Genomic DNA, 20,081 nt, shown 5'->3' on the forward strand with positions numbered 1-20,081 from the left:
AGCAGGTGCCCCCTGCCTGAAATCCCAGTGTTAATGATTCATCCCGTTGTGGGGCACACCCAGCAGAGAGCCTGCTCCAGGCAGGCAAATTTGCTTCAGGAAGGCAGGAAGGGTCTCTCTCTGTGTAGTTCTAAAACTGTAAATACCCATGGGTTTGGGGCAAGAGTCCCTACAAAGGGCTGGAAGGAGTTTGTCAGATTTTCTCTGTATGGTAGGGGATCACGGATAGCAGCCTGTGGGGGAGCAGAGAGGTTTGGAAGCAGGGAGGGATGAGGAAGGCAGGGGAGGGTAGGGGAGGGGGTGCGAAGTCAGGGAATTGAGCGCTGGAGGTCAGAAGGGAAGGTGCTTAATCAGGGCAGGTGGACAGTTTCCAAGACTGGATGACTCCATAGCTTTTTATCAAAAACTCCCGGAACACCCAGACCAAAGAATGAAAAGTCAAATCCCTTTGTCCACAGAGGCGCTAATGAAATACCCAGTCAAGCGCAACTCCACACTCCACTCCCAGGCCCCGTGGGTGAAGGTGCCAACGCATGACCTGGATGGAGTCAGGATCAATCCAGAGGTGTTAGCTGTGTGCCCACAAGTTGAGGTTTGGTTCTGACTGCCTGGGTGGAGGTGGGGCGCCGTGGAGTGCCACCCTCGGAGCCTCAGGTCTTGTGAGGAGAGAAAGCACCGGTGGCTTGTCGGCATGGGGTGGGGTCCACAGAGCACTCTTCGGGGTCCATTAAGGAGCCGGGTCCTGCAGTCATGAAGATAGAACTCCTGGAGGGGGGAGAGGGCTCCCGGAAGCAGTCCCTCAGGCCTGGAAGTTTGTGCTGCTGTGAGCAGGGGTGGGAGTGAGGGCTAGGGGACAGGGCAGCTGGCCAGGCTTATGGGGTTCTTCCAGCAGATAAACCATCAGGCCGACAAGGGAGACCCAGTTTATGGATACAGCTTCCAGCTAAAAGGAGAGAGTGCAGGGCAGGGCCTGCTTTGGAGGGAGCGAGGATTGGAGCACCTCTTTCAAACCCAGCTGGAGCTGGATGTGGGCAGAAGGGGAGGAGGCAGGAGGCCGCAGGGAGGGGTGGTGGAGAGTTGCATGCCCAGCCCAGCCTGCCCCTAGGCGGCTCCTCCTAGCAGGGCTCTGGCCCCTGGACCTGAAGGAGTGTCTGAGTAGGCCAGTGGGTGGTGCCAGGGCTGACTGTATTGCAGCCAAGAGCCCCGGGGGAGAGCTGGCCACGGTCCAGCCCGCTGGCTGGGTACCTCGGTGGACAGTGGATGTCATTGCACCCTCCGCCTTAATCACTGTGTGTGCGTGCTAGGCTGGGACCCGCCCTTTCGGAAGGGCTGTGGGCAAAAAGTGGGGAGCCCTGCCCCAGTCCCCCTCCAGCCTCGCCTCTCCCCTGTTCTCAGCCCCCAAGCCAGCTGCCTCCTGAGAACAGGAACATAAAGGAGTCTTGGCGGGTGGGTGGGGGTTGGCGAGAGAGGCTCCCACAGCCACACAGAAGGGGCTCAGGGCGGGCCAGGCTCTAGATCTGTTCCTGTGCCTCTCCTCTGGGGAGGTGGTTCGCCCCCTCCCTCTTACTCACCCCCCCTCCCCCTCCTTCCCGCCCCACCCCCTTCCTGGGTCAGGTCGGTCAGAGCACTTGGAAACAGGCTGGCTTACAGACGCCTTGCCTTCCACATCTGCCTCCAAACCCACAACACACTCTTGTTCCAGGGCGGATGAAAGTTCCTGCTCCAACCACCAAGCAATGGCTCAGAAGGCTAAACAGAAGCACAGGCAGCAAATCGGCTACTGTCAACTTGCAACTTCAGTGGTGCCCGGTCCTCAGCTGTGATGCAGGCACGCAGACAGCTTCTGTCTGGGCGTGCACGCTTACCGAATGTCCGTATATACATGTGTAGAGAGGTGGACACAGAGACAGGCCGTGTCATCTGAGAACACTAATCACTGCCAGCCATGGAGCATCTAGCCCCTCATTTAATCCTTGCAGCCACACCAGGAGGTAGGTCCTTTCATTCTCTCCCCTTTACTGATGAGGAAACAAGGGCTCAGAGAGGCCATATCACTTGTTCGAGGTCACACGGCTTGATAAATCATAACCACTGGACATAACACCTGTGTCTTTGGACTCTGCTGCCCAGAGGCTGACCCCAGGCTTGGCCTCTGGCTTTTTGTCTGGTTCCTACAACTGGCTCCCTAAGGAGCAGTTTGCTTTGCTGGTGTGTGTGCCTCGATTTCCCCACCTGCTAAGCAGGCAGAGTAATGGCTCTTACTGAATTGAGAGGCTGTTATTGGCCAGGAGGAGGCTGAGAGGGAGGTTAGGCTTCGGTGAAGCACTAGAGCGAGTCTTCCCTAGAGGATGCACACGGCACTGGGGTTGAATGTTTCTCAAGCTGGAAACCCGGAATCACCCTTGCTGCCTCTCTCTCCTTTTGCCACCTGCCCCCCAACCCTGCCCCAGCCATCCATCCACGTGTAAGACTCAGATCTCCACAGCAGACCTCGGATCTACCTTCTTCCTGCCTCCTCCCCGACGGCCCCAGCCACCACCCCACTCCCCTTGACTTGTGCAGGCAGGACCCTTCACCGGCCCCCCTGCCCCGACTCCTGTCCTGTTCCTTCCACCCAGCACCGCCCAGGTAATCTCCAGACGTGCATCTGGTCACATCGCAGAGCACTTAACATGTGGGCCAGATGGCTCTCCACGGCCCACGAGGCACAGAGAAATCCCTGCCCCTCTCTCCACACCCACCCCTGCCTCCCACCCCATCCTCCAGTCACAGGCAGACACGCCAGTTCCTCTGCCTTCCTGTTGTGGGAACTTCCTTGGCCTGCCTTGCCCTCCCCTACCTCAGGTTGTGAAGACACGTCACCTCCTCAGAGAAGGCTTCCTTGACTACCGCAGATAAATTAGAAATCCCGTCCCTCCTCCCCCACTATTTGTTTCTGACCCTTAGTCAAAGCACTCATGCAGCTTGCATACTTATATCTGACGTCATGTTTACATTGAACTGGTGGCTCAGATGGTAAAGCGTCTGCTTGAGATACGGGAGACCCGGGTTCGATCCCTGAGTCAGGAAGATCCCCTGGAAAAGGAAATGGCAACTCACTCCAGTACTCTTGCCTGGAAAATCCCATGGATGGAGGAGGCTGGTAGGCTACAGTCCATGGGGTTGCAAAGAGTCAGACACAACTGAGCGACTTCACTTTATACTGAACTATATTTGACTGTCCCTCCCACTAGAACAGAGGCTGCTTGTGGGCTGGGGACCCTGTATGTCTTTTTCACTGTATATAGTTGGGCTTCCCTGGTGGCTCATTGGTAAAGAACCCAAGAGACTCGGGTTCAATCCGTGGGTTGGAAAGATCCTGGCAGAAGAAACTGGCAACCCATTCCAGTATTCTTGCTTGGGAAATCCCAAGGACAGAGGAGCCTGGCAGGCTGCCATCCAAGGGGTCGCAAAGAGTTGGACACAACTTAGCAACTAAACAACAACAAAAACATACCTGAAAAACACAAATAAACAAAAAACATATTTGATACAGGTTAGCCTCCTGACAAATACACTGGGGGAAAAAAATGCTTATAGAGAAAACCCTAGATCCGGGAGACTGGAGGACTGGCTCTAGTCCTGGCTCAGCCACTGGCAGGCTGCGTGCCCCCGGAGGTATCACCCGCCCTCCCCCATCCTCATCCTCGTCCTCTGTAAGGGGGAATGATTCCCAGGTGGCTCAGAGGGTAAAGCGTCTGCCTGCAATGTGGGAGACCCGGGTTCGATCCCTGGGTCGGGAAGATCCCCTGGAGAAGGAAATGGCAACCTACTCCAGCATTCTTGCCTGGAAAATCCCATGGATGGAGCCTGGTGGGCTACAGTCCATGGGGTCACAAAGAGCCGGACTCGACTGAGCGACTTCACTCAGGGGGAACTATGGGTGAGATGACCGCCAGGAGCCTGAGCAGGTCGACATTCAGCAGCCAGGCTGGCTTTCATCCTTGGAGAATGAATGTGTAGGTGCTAATAAACAAACGAGGAGAGAACCCTGGCTGTCAGGCACTCGAGAGGGCTTTGGGACGGATTTGCTTCTGCTGTTGGCCCCCGGCTGACACTTGATGCGAATCAGCTCACATCCCTGAGCACTCCTCCCACGACACCCCGCTCCCTGCCACCTCTGCACAGGCTGCCACACGAGTGTGGAAACAGGACCACACACAAGTGTGGTCCAGAGCAAGTGAACCAGTAGGAGACCCAGTCGGGGCAGATTTTATCTGGGGATTACCAGCCAACAGCCATGCTCCCCCGACTCGCCACGTCTGAGGGCCCAGCCTCTGAGGAGGCCTGTGCGTGCGTGTCCGTGGCTCCTACACCCGTCACGCTGCTTGGCTTTCACAGCGACCCTGAGTCCCACTCTGCAGATGAGGAAACTGAGGCTTAGATTAAAAAGCGAGTGAGTGGCCGAATGGAGCTCTTTGAAATCAGAGACGCAAAACTCTCGTGAGGTTAATATTCTTATAAAAACTTATGTATATGATTTTAAAGAGAATATGATGTAGCTGAAAAAACAGAGGCGAGAAGGTGACCCATAATCCCACCACATGAGGCGATGGGACGGCCACAGGGCAGGGCCCCTAGTCTCTCTCCAGGGCTTCAGTGGCCATGACCTACCTCCCCGCAACTGGAGTAGACAGTTCACGCCCCCCACCCCAACCGCCTCATTAAACACAGGCTTCACCCGCCATCCTACTTTCAACAAATGTTTAATTAAACATTTAATTAAATTTTGAGGAAAACTCAACTGGCTGGAGTGGAAAGGGGCCGCTTCGGACACACCCGGCCGCTTCCAACAGGCCCAGCTTCCTGTCAACGACAAGCCGAGTCCTCACTCCTCTGAAGTCCCCGGTTTGTACTGTGCTCACAAGGATGTCCCTGTAATCACGCAGCTCTATCACTTTGATCCTCAGATCAGATTTTATTCACCTGTATTAGAATGCCAACATGAGATAACAATTCATCGGCTGTTGAGCATCGAGAACAGAGAGGGAGCCACGACTGAATCTAAGCGAAGCTTATACAGTCACAGAGTTTATCCGAATCTGCCAGTGGCCAGAGCTGCACTCACTTCTGCTCCTGGGTCTTAGGGCAGCAGACACATCACCCAGAACCCATTGCAGTTGACCGGACACCTTGATCTAACTCCCTGACTTCTTCAAGCACACAGAGGTGATCCAGGGAAGCCCCTGGCCTTTAGTTGCCCAGTCCAGTGGGCACTGGAGAAGAAAGTGAGGCCCAGTGAGGGTGGCCGGGTACTGGGAGCCCTCCTTCCCTCCTCAGGTGGGCTGGGAGACCAGCTGGAGCTCACCCTGGCCTCGGGTGGGAGCCTCTGAGAGGAGGTTCGGGCTGAGCACAGGGTGCCCAGGTGCCAGAACTGTTGTCTCCGGGGAAGTGAGGGCGAAGAACCCGGCCAGGCTGGGCTCACGGCAGACTCGGTGAGCTCAGCCTGGGGGCTCAGGGCTGGGGCCTCGCCTCCTGGAATATTGTACTGCACGGCACCCTCGGGAGGAGGGGAGGGCCGTGAGCTTCAGCAGAGCAGCTGGTGCTCTGGGTGACTGGGCCTGTCACCGGAGCAGGCCGGGCGGGCGTCCAGGGAGGAGGGCTTGGCCAGTGGGGGCAGTGGCCGGAAAGGGGCCACACTTCCGGCTGGGGAGGCAATGCCCCGTGTCCATTCCTCTATCCCTCTGCCTTTTTCTTTTCCCAGGTGTGTACTGATTGCCTCCCCGTGGCCCCCACTGCTTCGGCCGTGGCTATAACGTGAACACATCAGGCGACACCTTCACATGTCACGTCTCCATCCTCGTGGAGCTGATCATCCAGTAGGGGAGAGACAACGAACAGATATCCATCTACCATGAAGTCAGCTGGGTGAGGCCAAGTCTTTGTCCCTCGGTCTTTTCCTTCTTTGTCGCCCACGGCCTCTCACCTCATTTGATCCCCACCCCCAAGGGGCCAGGAGAGCAGGATTTATAGCTCCCACAGACAGTGAGGCAATGGGGTTGGGAGTGGGGAGGTGACTTGCCCAAGGTCATACTGGGCGCAGTGGTGAAGACGCTGCCTGTAACCCCAGCCGGCTGACTCCTTGCCCAGTGCTCCCAGTACTGTCCTCCCCAGCACAGTCACCTAGACTTAACTGCAAAGCAAGAGAGGACTTAACTCTGTGCTTCTAGCAATGTCCTTTTTTTTTTTTTTTGTAAAGGGGATATTTATGCACAGAGTACTAAAAAAAGCAAGAAAGGAAGGAAGACAAGGAGGGAGACAGAGAGAGAAAGCAAGGAAAGGAGGAAGGAAAGGAAGAAAAAAAAAAGGAACTAAGAATCTCAACCTCGAGAAACAACTAACTTACCTAATAGTAAATGACCCTTATGAGACAGGACCCCGTGGGTCTAGGCAGCCTAGGGAACTGAGGTCCCAGCTACACCAGCTGCAAACTCTAGCCTCAACCCAAATTTTCTTTGGTAAATAAGGCGAAAGTTGGCCTATGCTTCCTGGGTCCCTGCAAATGTGGGAGGCCCCCTAACCCAACCAGGCTGTTGATATCCTTGGGCATAGCATGGATGCCCACTTGTCCCTTAGCTGGTGTTCGACCAGGAGGAGGAAGGGTGGTGACAGGAATGGGGAAGATGAGGCAGGGCTGCGTGTGTGCGGGCACGCTCGTGTGAGTGTACTATACACGGAGACTGGTGAGTAGAGGGGCCAGCAGCTGGGCTGGGTGACTGCTGGGGAAAGGCTACACACCAGCCTCTTCTCTGTTGGATGAAGCAGTGAGCAGGGCTCCAACACCCTCCAGAAAAGTGTCTGCCCTCAATGGTCCCAGGGTGCTCAGGCAGAGGGTGGCCTCGCCCCTCCCCTTGTGCTGGTCAGCATGCCATTGCTGAGGTTGTGGGGGGGGGGGCAGTGGTGAGAATGGCTAGCACAGCCCATGACCCTTCTTGAGGGTCAGACAAGCCAACCAGGCTGGAAGGTCAGCCCAGTGACCTTCACTCATTGAAGCTGGTGTTTTCATTAAGGTCAAGGGTAGGTCTGTAGGATGAATGGGAGAACAAGGCAGAACTGAATGGTCATGAAGGAGATCAAAACAAGGGCCTTGGCCTCCTACAAGGACCACATCAAAGAAAAGACTCACTGTTAACCCCCAAGGATAGGAAAATAATGATAATCATAATAGCTGCAAGCACTAAGGCATCATTTCTTTTAAACCTCAGCAACGATTCTATGAAGTCTATATATTATTATTCCCCTTTTAGAGAATGGCAGCTCAGAGCCAGGATTTGAACCCAGGTCACAATGACCACCATTAAAAATCACTTTTAATCCTGAAAAACCACATGAGGTAGCTCAGAATATTTTTGGCCTTTGAGTGGAGTGGGAGAAATCAGAGTGAGACAGAAGGTTCAGTTCAGTTCAGTTCAGTCGCTCAGTCGTATCCGACTCTTTGTGACCCCATGAATCGCAGCACGCCAGGCCTCCCTGTCCATCACCAACTCCCAGAGTTCACCCAAACTCATGTCCATCGAGTCAGTGATGCCATCCAGCCATCTCATCCTCTGTCGTCCCCTTCTCCTTCTGCCCCTAATCCCTCTCAGCATCAGAGGCTTTTCCAATGAGTCAACTCTTCGCATGAGGTGGCCAAAGTACTGGAGTTTCAGCTTTAGCATTATTCCCTCCAAAGAAATCCCAGGGCTTATCTCCTTCAGAATGGACTGGTTGGATCTCCTTGCAGTCCAAAGGACTCTCGAGAGTCTTCTCCAACACCACAGTTCAAAAGCATCAATTCTTCGGCACTCAGCTTTCTTCACAGTCCAACTCTCACATCCATACATGACCAGTGGAAAAACAATAGCCTTGACTAGACAGACCTTTGTTAGCAAAGTAATGTCTCTGCTTTTCAATATGCTATCTAGGTTGGTCATAACTTTTCTTCCAAGGAGTAAGTGTCTTTTAATTTCATGGCTGCAATCACCATCTGCAGTGATTTTGGAGCCCCAAAAAATGAAGTCTGACAGTTTCCACTGTTTCCCCATCTATTTCCCATGAAGTGATGGGACCGGATGCCATGATCTAAGTTTTCTGAATGTTGAGCTTTAAGCCAACTTTTTCATGCTCCACTTTCACTTTCATCAAGAGGCTTTTTAGTTCCTCTTCACTTTCTGCCATAAGGGTGGTGTCATCTGCATATCTGAGGTTATTGATGTTTCTCCCGGCAATCTTGATTCCAGCTTGTGCTTCTTCCAGTCCAATGTTTCTCATGATGTACTCTGAATATAAGTTAAATAAGCAGGGTGACAGTATACAACCTTGATGTATTCCTTTTCCTATTTGGAACCAGTCTGTTGTTCCATGTCCAGTTCTAACTGTTGCTTCTTGACCTGCATATAAGTTTCTCAAGAGGCAGGTCAGGTGGTCTGGTATTCCCATCTCTTTCAGAATTTTCCACAGTTTCTTGTGATCCACACAGTCAAAGGCTTTGGCATAGTCAATAAAGCAGAAATAGATGTTTTTCTGGAGCTCTCTTGCTTTTTCCATGATCCAGCGGATGTTGGCAATTTGATCTCTGGTTCCTCTGCCTTTTCTAAAACCAGCTCGAACATCTGGAAGTTCACAGTTCACGTACTGCTGAAGCCTGGCTTGGAGAATTTTGAGCATTACTTTACTAGCGTGTGAGATGAGTGCAAGTGTGCGGTAGTTTGAGCATTCTTTGGCGTTGCCTTTCTTTGGGATTGGAATGAAAACTGACCTTTTCCAGTCCTAGTCTCATTAATCATAATGGGGGAAAGCATTAGAGCAGACTCTTGTCTGAGGCTGTCCATGTTGTTTGGGTATCTCAAGGCCTAGCTTAAATAGCCATCTGCCTATTAGAGTTAGCAGGCTCACCTAGCAGTGAGCTCTAGGACCAATAAAGTCCTTGGTAAAGACTTTACACTTCATGGAATTCTCCAGGCCAGAATACTGGAGTGAGTAGCCTTTCCCTTCTCCAGGGGATCTTCCCAACGCAGGGATCAAACCCAGGTCTCCTGCATTGCAGGCGGATTCTTTACCAGCTGAGCCACAGGGGAAGCCCTCCTTGAAGAATAGGAAGGTGTAACAGTCTGCACTGTGTTCTGTAGGGGAGTATGGACTGCGGTGGTTGGAGCATGGCGCTGTCACTCGGAAGACGGATTTCAGTGGTGATGGGTAACTGATTGGTTTGGCCTTGCCAATGAGTGGCCCCGGGTTGAGAATCAGTGCTCTGCAAAGACATTGTTACTCACCTAGGTCTTTTGGGTATGTGCTGAGGGTGGGGGTGCGGAGCAGAGATCTCATGTTAAGCATGATTCTTTACATCAACCATTTTTAATAGCTGCATAGAGCACCAGCGAGTGGATACAATATCTCATACATAAGCACTCTGTCCTCTTGAACACTCGGAGCTTTTCCATATTATAGGTAATACTAGGATGAACATTCTTTTGAATGAACATCCCCCATATTTGGGATTATTGTCTTAGATTCTCAGAGAAAGGATGGGAAGTATATGAACATTTTCATGGCTCCTAACATATAGCGCTAAGTTGCATTTTCCAAAAAATTATTGCACTTTAGGCCGACCTGGCAATGTTCGAGAGTGTCAGTTTCACCACAGAAGCTGCCAGTATTTCCACAATTTCACTTTAAAGATAAGGAACGGAAGCTGGACTTGTCAAAGTGACCTGTGGCCTGTCTGAAGTTACGCTTAGTCAATGCCAAACTGGGGACAAGAACTCAGGGATGTCTTATTCACCAGCCAGGGTATTTTGCTGCTGCTGGCTTTCTCTACCTCCAACCAGGCAGGAGGGAAGCCATCAAGCCTGGCGCATCGTTCCCTCTCTGCCCCCCTCTCCCTGCCAGCTCTGATGTCAGCTGCCCAAGGAGCTCACGTTTCAGGGTTTTTCACTGTTTTTCTGCTTCTAAAACCCAGGCCTCTCCTCTCTCAAGCTCCCCACCTTCTGAGAACCTTCCTCCGATGGTTCAAAGGAAATCGTCACATACTTGAACTGTGGGTTAGATGTAGATAAGTGGGTGGGGAAGCAGTGGGACAAAGGCGAGGTGACAGCCAAGGGGAGAGACAAAGGCCAGCCAGACCGGCCAGAGCAGTGGGTGCCACAAGAGGAAAGACACAGCGAGAAGGTGGTTGGGCCTGATGTGCTGAATTAGGGAGTTAAGTCTAAGGGACTTGAGAGCATCCCTGGCCAGACACCTGCTGCTGTGGGGACACGGATTGTTTCCAGAGGAAAGCTGGGCAGGGCCCTTAACAGGGTATCTCGGAGGGTCTCAAAGGATCCTTAAACCCCCCAGCTAGACCATAAGCAAAACTACAAGAGTATCTGAGTATGCTCTTTTTCAGGACAGACAGCCCAGTGTGTTCATCAGATTTTCAAAAAGGTTTCTAACCAACTCCACTCCCCTTCCAAATTTCAAAGCAAAATTAAAATGAAAGGTTAAAGTCATCTAGAAATATATACTTTGTTCCTGAGTTACACACACACACACACACACACAAACACATATATTTACCATGGTAAAAAGAGAGGAAATAATTATAGATGGTCCTTCTCAGATAGGTAGATGGTAGATAGATACGTAGGTAGGTGATAAATTGATAGATGATTGTAAATAATTGATAGATGATTTCTAACGATAAATGATTGACAAGCAATTGCTAGAACAGATCTATAGATAGCAAGTAGACCCAGTAAAGAGTTATTATTTGTGCCACCTGTTTTCTTCTTTTTTCCTGCGTGACAGGGAGCTGGTGGAGCTGGGAGGAGCTGGAAAACCTGGTCCTGAGGTGTTCAGATCACTGCCCTCCAAGAACGATCAGAGGCAAAGATAAAGCCTTTGTGAAGTGACAAAGTCAGTTAGTGGGAAAATGGGATTTGGTTTCACAACTTTTCCAGAGCCATCTCTTGCGTAAGACGGGACGCCCTTGAAAACAATCACAGTGAGCCCTTCTCGAGCACTTAGTGGGTGTCGGGCGCTGTGCTAAGTGCTTTACAAGTATTATCTTGTTTACTTCTCAGCAGCGCTGGTGATTCGGGCAGTACTATACCTCCTGTTTTACAAGAAAGGAAATGGAGGCCCCGGGACGTGAAGTCACCAGCCCCAAAGCAAACAGCCGCCAGTGGAACAGTGGGTACCGGAAGCCAGCCGGGCTGGGTCATGGAGCTGGGGCTCGAGACAGCCCTTGACAGCAGTCGTGTCATGTGGTCAGTAATCCACCCCATCTCTGTCTTCCACAAAAGGGTTGGACACTGAGTAGCTTGGGCCTGCTGTTCTCTTCTCCTTTAAAGGAATAGTTTAGTGAGTATACTTGAAATTATCCAGGTTTATTGTCAATACTTGTGAAAAAAAAGTGATAGTAATATTAATAGTAGTTATAGTCATACCTCCCATTGACTGAGCATCTGAGTCAGACAATGACACAAAGGCTGTATAGTCATTTTAATTCCATCCTTACATTTAATTCCATCCTTACAACGAGGCTCCAAGGTGAGTATCAGAGGGGGTCCCTTTTTATGGATATCGGTGCTGAGGCCCAGCGGGGTTTAGATAACCTGCCTGATGTCAGCAGTGAGTGGAGGAAGGCTAGAAGGCACCCCTGCTCTTTTCAGTTCTGTCTCTTTCTGGGCCACACAGGGCACAGAGGTGCAGAGGTTGGCAGTCTTGCTGGGGCCTGATGGTTCGGGCATGGAAAAGGCCCAGGTAAAAAGGAAGGAAAGAAGGGGAGAAGAGAAGGAAAGGAAGTAGGGATGAAGGGGGAGATGGAAAGACAGGGGAAGAAGGAAGGGAGGGAGGAAGGGCAGACGCGTGGTAGCACAGGCTACACGTCAGGCAGCACCAAGACAGGGCTGAAGGACCAAATCTAGAGTTACAAAAGCCCCAGCAGAAAATGGCCAGAGTGACTCAGCCCCCCTGAGTCACTCACTCCAGGATACAATCAGAGGTATGGCCCATGTCTTTTTGGAATTTGGCTACAGTCTTTGAGGCCAAAGCTCACTACCCCATAAAATGTTCCTGGGAGGGTCAGGTGAAGATAGGAGTATGCCTCTTCGATGGACCTTTTAGCTCCTCCCCTCTCTTGGGTTTGATCTTGATTCTGGAAGCCCTACGGCCTGGGACACATGAAATGCAGGAGGGACAGCCAGCCCCTAGGATGGAACTAGGAGGGTGGGGGTGGACAGGGTCATAGCCATGATTCAGGGTCAAGGCTGGGAAAACCTATAACAGAGAAGCATGTAGTCTTGTCAAGAACAGAGGCCAAAGCTGGACACAGTCTTGAGAGGACTGTGGGGCAGAGGCTGCAGCCAGTGTTCCAAGTAAGCATGCAGGGGTCAGGGAGGCGTGATGCAGACACCAGCAGGTATAAGGGATGAGGAGCTCCATCTGAACAGCCAGGAGGAAACAGTCTGGGCCGGATCCCAGGCCCTGGGAGGGTGAGAGGATCCCCTCACAAATGACCCAGTGAGCCCGGGACCCCCTGGGCAAGAGGGACACTCTCTTCTAGGTGGGGCAGCCCTCCGCACTCAGAGTCCTGGGGCTATTCTCTGGGGCAGGATGAGAGCTGAGCTTGACCAGAGAAAGTGGGCTCCCAGGAGGTGTGACTGGTGCCCACGTCCCAGAAGCCAGGCTCATCGTCCATGGCAGCCTCCAGAATCCATGCCATCCACTTTCCAGAGCCTTTACTCCCCTGCCCCAGCCTTCAGTCATCCTGGGCCTGACATTTTCTTTCAGTTCAGAGAATAAAACTTTGTGTTTCTTGATCCTGAAAGTAACATCTGTGTATCAAGGAAACTACCCTGTGTGGAGGGTGATTTTATCCTATGATAAAGGCAGATTTTCGCCCTGTTTTCCTCTCTGGCCGTTTTATGGTGAGCATTTTCCCTGGTGCCCTTGCCCCACCCTCCCCCCCTCATCCCTGTACTTTTTGCCACCTCATCTTAAGTCTTACCTGCAGGTGCCTCTGGCTGGCATCTGTGTACTCAGATTAAGCAAGCCACGTTGTCACTGCTAAATGCACAAGTCCTAGTCTTTTCATGGGAATTGCTTAAACAATTGGAAAAAGTTTGCATAACAGAAGCCAAAGAAACCCTCCCCTGGCAGTGCCAGTCATCAGCCAACGCTGACTCCTAGAAGGAGTCAATACAGAACTCTACCCCATATTCTCATTTGTTCTGTAGGTTTGAAACTAGAAAACCAAGCCTGTTAAAATTGGCCATAAAATAAGAGTAAATAGGCCCTTGCGTGACTTGGGCCTCAGGGAGTGAGTAAGAAAGCATGTGCTGAGTGAGTTCAACATGGTGGTTCAACATGGTCTTATTTTCCTTTCAGATTCTTGGCTGTGTCCCAGAGAGAGGAGGTAGGCAAATAAATGAGGTTTCGCTGTACCTCTAACATTCTTTATGTTACATGAGCTTTGTTTCTCGGAAACATTAAATTATTTCTGTCTCAAGGCTGTAACATTGGTATGGTGCAGTCATCTCAGCGCAGGAAGGGAAATGCTCCTACCTTCCAGGTTTTGCTCCTTTACCCAGATGGAGAACCACTGGTTTAGGGCAAACAGCGCTATACTAGACAAACCAGATTTTTAGATCCTTCTTTACCTTGAACTGTGGGACTAAGAAGGCTGGAAATAGAAGCAAATTCAGACCGTCAGAGCTGCGAGGCTCCTCAGGGGACCTACAGACCCACAGCCTGACTTCACCCCCAAGGAAACAGGGTGTGTCCAAGGTTACAAAAGAAGTTATTGGCTAACCCACAAATACCTCATCCATGCAAGACTTTATGAAGTGATTAACAACGACATCCTGTGTAGGAATGTGTACATTTACAACCCATCTTGTTTCGAAGGATTTGAGCCAGCTTACAAGAATGCCTACAATGCAAGGTAAACACACATTAAAAGTAAGAAAGAAAAATGAGGCACAGGGCAAGTAAGAGCAAAGATGGGAGCCAGGCTTGAGATGAACCCTGGAGAGATCTGTGTGCTTGATTCAGCAGAGCCCTAGAAGTGGAACCAAGATGCCCAGCAGTCAAGAGTAGGGGGCGACATGCCAGCCCTGCGGGGCTCCACATTCTTATTCTCTGGGGCTTGCTACTTCCCTCTCAGTTTGCCCATCTGTCAAATGGACAAATCCTGCCTTATAGGATCTTCATGAAAATCAACTTAAATCTTGTACGTAAAAGAAAGCACTTAAAAAGTACAGTGTACAAAAGAGCTGACTGTTTTATCTTCTTGCTGTCTCCTGGTGGTGAATGAACGACTATTCATTTCCATTGGCCGATGTTGACCCCAGGTGGAAATGGCTACAGTTGGTCACAGTAAATTCTATATACATTCTCAAGAACGTCAAGCACTGTCCAAACACAGGATGAGAAGCCTTGTAACATCTCCTGAACTCTAATTAAGCCTATTTCCACCATCATACCTTTTTTCCTTTCCTTGATTGGGAAAAAATTAAGATATTAGAAGCAACAGGGACTGTAAAATTCTAATGTGAAGTTTGAGTACCCCCTAGAAAATTCCTGTTTCCTGGTGCAGACTGTTGCATAGTGGAGAGGAGAGAACGAGGTTGGGGAAGGGGAGTGTGGGCCCTTCAGGGGCATCCTCAGCCACAGTTTTGCAGGCACAGTTTCGACCTGTCACCAGAAGGTTTTCCAGCCTTATGTGTTGGGGTGGATGGAATATGGCATTTTCTCAACACCAGCCAGAGCTTTACCTAAAAGTTAACTAGCAGTCAGGAGTGGGCATGCTGGGGTTCCAAGAGGTGGGAGGGGGCAAAGGAGCCACGGAGTTTGAGCAAGCAGAGCTCTGTCCCTTATGTGGCTCTTGTCTGAGATAATAACTGGGGGTACTCACTGAGAAGAGTTTTTCAATAAACAGGGGCATTCATAGCAAGAACTATGTAAATACTATAATAATAGAAATATTAAAAAAAACATATAGACAGTATGTCTGGTTTGGGACTAAACACGAGAAGGTCACTACGAGCAAAGATATCCAGCATTCTCCTTGGAAAATCATTGGTCTCACAAGGTCATTGCTTCCAGAGTCCACTGACCTGTGGAGGACAAGTAAACAGTGGGATGAATCGGCCTCAGCTGACATGTGGCTACAGAAGAACCTGCATTCTGGTCTGTGTAGCCCTTCACATTTCTCATTATTTGAAGCATTAATGTAGGATTAATATCATCATCCCCATTTTATAGATGAGGAAGCAGAGAGCCGGATTGGTTGAAATTATATACTTGTTGGAATGGCAAGAATCTAGTTGTCCCAGGCAGAGAGGCAGCCTGGAATCCTCACTGAGAACAGGAGCTCTGGAGACAGACTCTGCATCCTGGTTCCAGCATGGCTTGCTCTTTGACCTTAGGCGAGGTCTGGACTGCAAGGAGATCCAACCAGTCCATCCTAAAGGAGATCAGTCCTGAGTGTTCATCAGAAGGACTGATGTTGAAGCTGAAACTCCAGTACTTTGGCCACCTGACATGAAGAGCTGACTCATTTGAAAAGACCCTGATGCTGGGAAAGATTGAAGGCAGGAGGAAAAGGGGACGACAGAGGATAAGATGGTTGGATGGCATCACTAACTCAATGGACATGAGTTTGGGTATACTCTGGGAGTTGGTGATGGACAGGGAGGCCTGGCATGCTGCGGTTCATGGGGTCACAAAGAGTCGGACATGACTGAGCGACAGAACTGAACTGAACTGAGCCTCTCTCTGCCTCAGTTTCCTCATCTGTAAAGCTGTTGGCTGGATTACCTAGGTCAACACGTGTAAGGTGCTCAGAACAGCCCCTGACACATGAGCTGCCACACGAACCTGTCAAACACATCAACTCCCAGCTCGGAGCCCACCTCTGCAGCCCCCAAACCAAAGCAGAGCCACGGCAGGACCCCAAAAGCGTGTGCTCCATCCTGCAGGAGAAATTCCGACGCCCCTGGAGGTCAGCAGAGAGGCGTCATGGGGCGGAAAGAGGGCCCAGAGTGGACAGGAGTGGGCAGCAGACACTTGGCAAGCCTCTCCAGCACCCGGGGAACAGTCCTGCTTCTTCTCCCTTTGAGGACTTTGCCAAGGAGGAACTCACGGGCTCGATAAACCCGTGCCAAGCAGGAACGAGATGCTATCTGGGCCTGACAGGCTGACGAGTTCTGTGTGCACAGCTTCCCACCAGGGGCAAACACCAGCCCGACCGTGCACCGGCCCCACTCCCCTTCTTTGCTTTGGTGGATTTGTTTTGGTTGCTGCCAAGGGCACCCGTCAGAAATGACGGGGAGGTTTGCCTTTGGGGAGGGTTGGGAGAGTGTTAGGCAAACAAGTCCTGGCGAGCCGTCTCATAACTCTGGCCCTAACAGGCCACGGGTTGACCATGGGACTGCATGGTGCGTCCCAAAAGCCATGGGTCCATGCACCGAGGGGCAGGTCTGAACTGGGAGGCAGGTATCCCGCTTCCGGCCCGGGCTCTGCTGCTACGAGGCTCTGTGTCCTTGGCCAAGTACTTCCTCCTTCCAGGTCCTCACTGTTCTCATTTGTAAAACGAGGGTCTTGGGAGGCGGAAGGGGTGATGAGCGCAAAGGCCCTTTTCGGCCCTTCTATCTGTGAGTCTGCAGGAAGCGCCATAGCATTCCAAAGGGCTGCAGGTAGCTCTGCCTTCTCGTGGCTCCTGGGTCCTTTTCTGGAAGACCCTCGGTTGTTACTATTGATGTGGCAGCATGGAGGGGTGTCTGTGCATTCAACAGACATGGAGCGTGAGGGTCCCCACGTCCCTCACCCTGTCCTGGTGGGAAGAGAAGAGGATCGACGCCACTGGCAGAGGATGGCACGGAGAGCCAAGGGAAGACTGCCAGGCACAGCCTCCGCCAGCTCACCTGGCCCTCCGTGTGCTGTGTGCGGGGAGCACCAGCCCAGGAAGCCCGCGGCCTTGGCCACATCCCTTCCCCTCACAGGAGGTCCCTTCATCTGAAAATACCCAGAGCAGAACTAGCAACCTTGCTCATCCTCTGTTCCTGCACTGTATTGGTTATTCCATGTCCATTACACACAAGCACTGGAGTGGGGTTGGGAGAAGGGCGAGATTCAAGGTCCCCTTTGCCCTCAAGGAGCTGACCCCACGTCCTCACCATCACTTAATGAATTGATTCATTTATTGAGTACCTACTATGTGCCAGAAGCATCTGGAAAGGGTAGGGGTCATGATCTATTCTTTTTTTTTCCTATCCAATTCCCCTTGTCCTAATATATGAAATATCTGCACATGTGGTGGTTAAGGGTACAAACCCTAGAGCCAGTCTGCCCAGGGGTGACTCCTGATGATGTTCCAATGACCAGGTTCAGTTTCCCTGACTGTAAGATGGGAAGAATGATAATTCCTACCTCCCAGGGTTCTTATGAGAATTCAAAAATTTAACACTTTCACAACATTTAGCATAGGGCCTGGCATGTTGACGGTCCCCAGTAACTGTCTATAAATAAAATATTTACCAAGATGAATAGAGCCAGCCTGCTATAAATTCATCATCAAGAGAAAGTCACACACATGCACTTTCCTTCCTATTCTAAATGATGTGGGCACTGCTAACTTAGTCATCAGGCTCTGTGTTCACAGACAGTACAAAGGCAAACTTCACCACAGCTAAGCTTAGCTATTCTAAGTTCCAAATCGGTAAGGTTCAAGTTCATGAGCTTCTACTATAACCAAAACTAGTCATCATTCATTTCATCGTATTTCCTCTCCAAATACTTAGTTGAAACTGAGACTAGTAATCTAGCTGACTTGAATTTCTCCAACTTTTTATCTTCCCGGCCCCACATGCCAGGGCAGGACTCACAGGCCACGCTCAGCAGGCAGGACCCCAGAGGTGGGAAGAGGCACAGATCCCACTGAGCTCAGGGCAGCCTAGAGCTGAGAACAGAGGCCTCCAGTCCCAAGGCTCAGGATCTGTGGGCTGTGGTCTCCTAACATAATGCCTGGCAGGGTCCCAGGATGACAAGAGCCCCTGCAGGAACAGACATGCTTCGGTCTTTTGCAACCTGTTCCAATATTGGCTGAGGGCAGTAAATGGAAAAGTCACAGGATAAATCTCACTTGGAGTTGCCAATTTGGTTCATGCTTAGACCCACTTCCAGACCCACAATTGCCTTGGGCACAATGACTGGGCTTGAAGTGACCAAAGCTGATGCCAGACTCCTAATGGTGGTCACCACTGGGACAACTACCCCAGAGAAACACCTCACTAGCACATTCAGGGAGAAGGAGCTGGAGCCCTGAGCCCACAGGCCTTTGGGGTGGTCTTCTCACTTCTTCCCAAAATGTGCTTCACCAGCTTCCTCACTGAGGGCTCACTCATTCAGCTCACCAGTACTTACTGCACATCAACTCTCTGCCACACAGGTGCTAAGCTAGGTCCCCAACATGAAGCCACCCTACAGCGAAAGCACACTGGGCTGAAGCTGGGAGATGAGGTCAGAGTTCCAGCTCCATCACTAAGGATACGTGTGACAGGTCACTTCCCTCTCTGGCTCTCAAGGGCCTCAATCCATAAAAACCCAGAACTGGGCTGAGAATGCCCTTGGTCCACTTCTGTTAAAGATCCTTTGTTATTTAATCTGTTAGGTAACATCTCTGCTTGGCAATTTGATCTCTGGTTCCTCTGCCTTTTCTAAATCCAGCTTGAATATCTGGAAGTTCACAGTTCACGTACTGTTGAAACCTGGCTTGGAGAATTTTGAGTATTACTTTACTAGCGTGTGAGATGAGTGCAATTCTGCTGTAGTTTGAACATCTTTGGCATTGCTTTTCTTTGGGGTTGGAATGAAAAATGACCTTTTCCAGTCCTGTGGCCACTGCTGAGTTTTCCAAATTCGCTGGCATACTGAGTATAGCACTTTCACAGCATCATCTTTTAGGATTTGAAATAGCTCAACTGGAATTCCATCACCTCCACTAGCTTTGTTTATAGTGATGCTTCCTAAGGCCCACTTGACTTCACATTCCAGGATGTCTGACTCTAGATGAGTGATCACACCATCGTGATTATCTGGGTTGTGAAAATCTTTTTTGTATAGTTCTTCTGTGTATTCTAGCCACCTCTTAATATCTTCTGCTTCTGTTAGGTCCATACCATTTCTGTCCTTTATTGAGCCCATCTTTGCATAAAATGTTCCCTTGGTATCTCTAATTTTCTTAAAGAGATCTCTAGTCTTTCCCATTTTGTTGTTTGCCTCTATTTCTTTGCATTGATTACTGAGGAAGGCTTTCTTTTCTCTCCTTGCTATTCTTTGGAACTCTGCATTCAAATGAGTATATCTTTCCTTTTCTCCTTTGCCTTTCACTTCTTTTCTATTCACAGCTATTTGTAAGGCCTCCTCAGACAACCATTTTGCCTTTTTGCATTTCTTTTCCTTGGGGATGGTCTTGATCCCTGTCTCCTGTACAGTGTCATGAACCTCCCTCCATAGTTCTTCAGGCACTCTGTCTATCAGATCTAATCCCTTGAATCTGTTTTGTCACTTCCACTGTATAGTCATAAGGGATGCGAAGAACTGACTCACTTGAAAAGACCCTGTTACTGGGAAAGATTGAAGGCGTGAGGAGAGGGGGACAACCGAGGATGAGATGGTTGGATCGCATCACCAACTCAATGGACATGAGTTTGAGTAAACTCTGGGAATTGGCGATGGACAGGGAGGCCTGGAGTGCTGCAGTCCATGGGGTCGCAAAGAGTCGGACACAACTGAGGGACTGAACTGAACATCTCTGGTGTACAGACAGTGGCAATCTTGGTCAAAGAGCTCCAAGCTTGTAAAAAAATAAAACAGCTACAAGCCCAGCAACCCACAAAGTTCTCCATAGCCACAGGGAGGGTTCCAGGTTTGCTCCCTGTAAATAGAAGAACCAGTAGCCTTGGGGATGAATTTGAAGAACTGGCCACAGGGAAACGGTAGGGCAGAGCAGGGGAGGGACAAGGGGGACTGATGTGGCTCCCTTTCAGATGTGATCCGAGGGATCCCCGAAAGGGTTCCTG

The 20,081-nt window shown here is 50.6% G+C and overlaps 1 protein-coding gene and 1 long non-coding RNA gene across 2 annotated transcripts in view; one reads left to right on the top strand and one right to left on the bottom strand.

The window, feature by feature from the left end:
* Nucleotides 1-20,081, bottom strand: part of ZBTB7C (zinc finger and BTB domain containing 7C) — a 153,032-nt gene that overhangs the window by 109,835 nt on the left and 23,116 nt on the right. The gene's annotated exons all lie outside the window — the stretch shown is intronic.
* On the top strand, nt 453-19,890 carry LOC147346239 (uncharacterized). The gene is made up of 3 exons (XR_015154039.1): nt 453-592; nt 1,703-1,991; nt 5,744-19,890. It is a non-coding gene; the product is annotated as an uncharacterized LOC147346239 (long non-coding RNA).

Source organism: Bos grunniens, chromosome 24 (genome assembly GCF_055505025.1).
Source record: "Bos grunniens cultivar Pamir isolate PY7600 chromosome 24, Bosgru_T2T1.0, whole genome shotgun sequence".
Taxonomy (NCBI): Eukaryota; Metazoa; Chordata; class Mammalia; order Artiodactyla; family Bovidae; genus Bos; species Bos grunniens.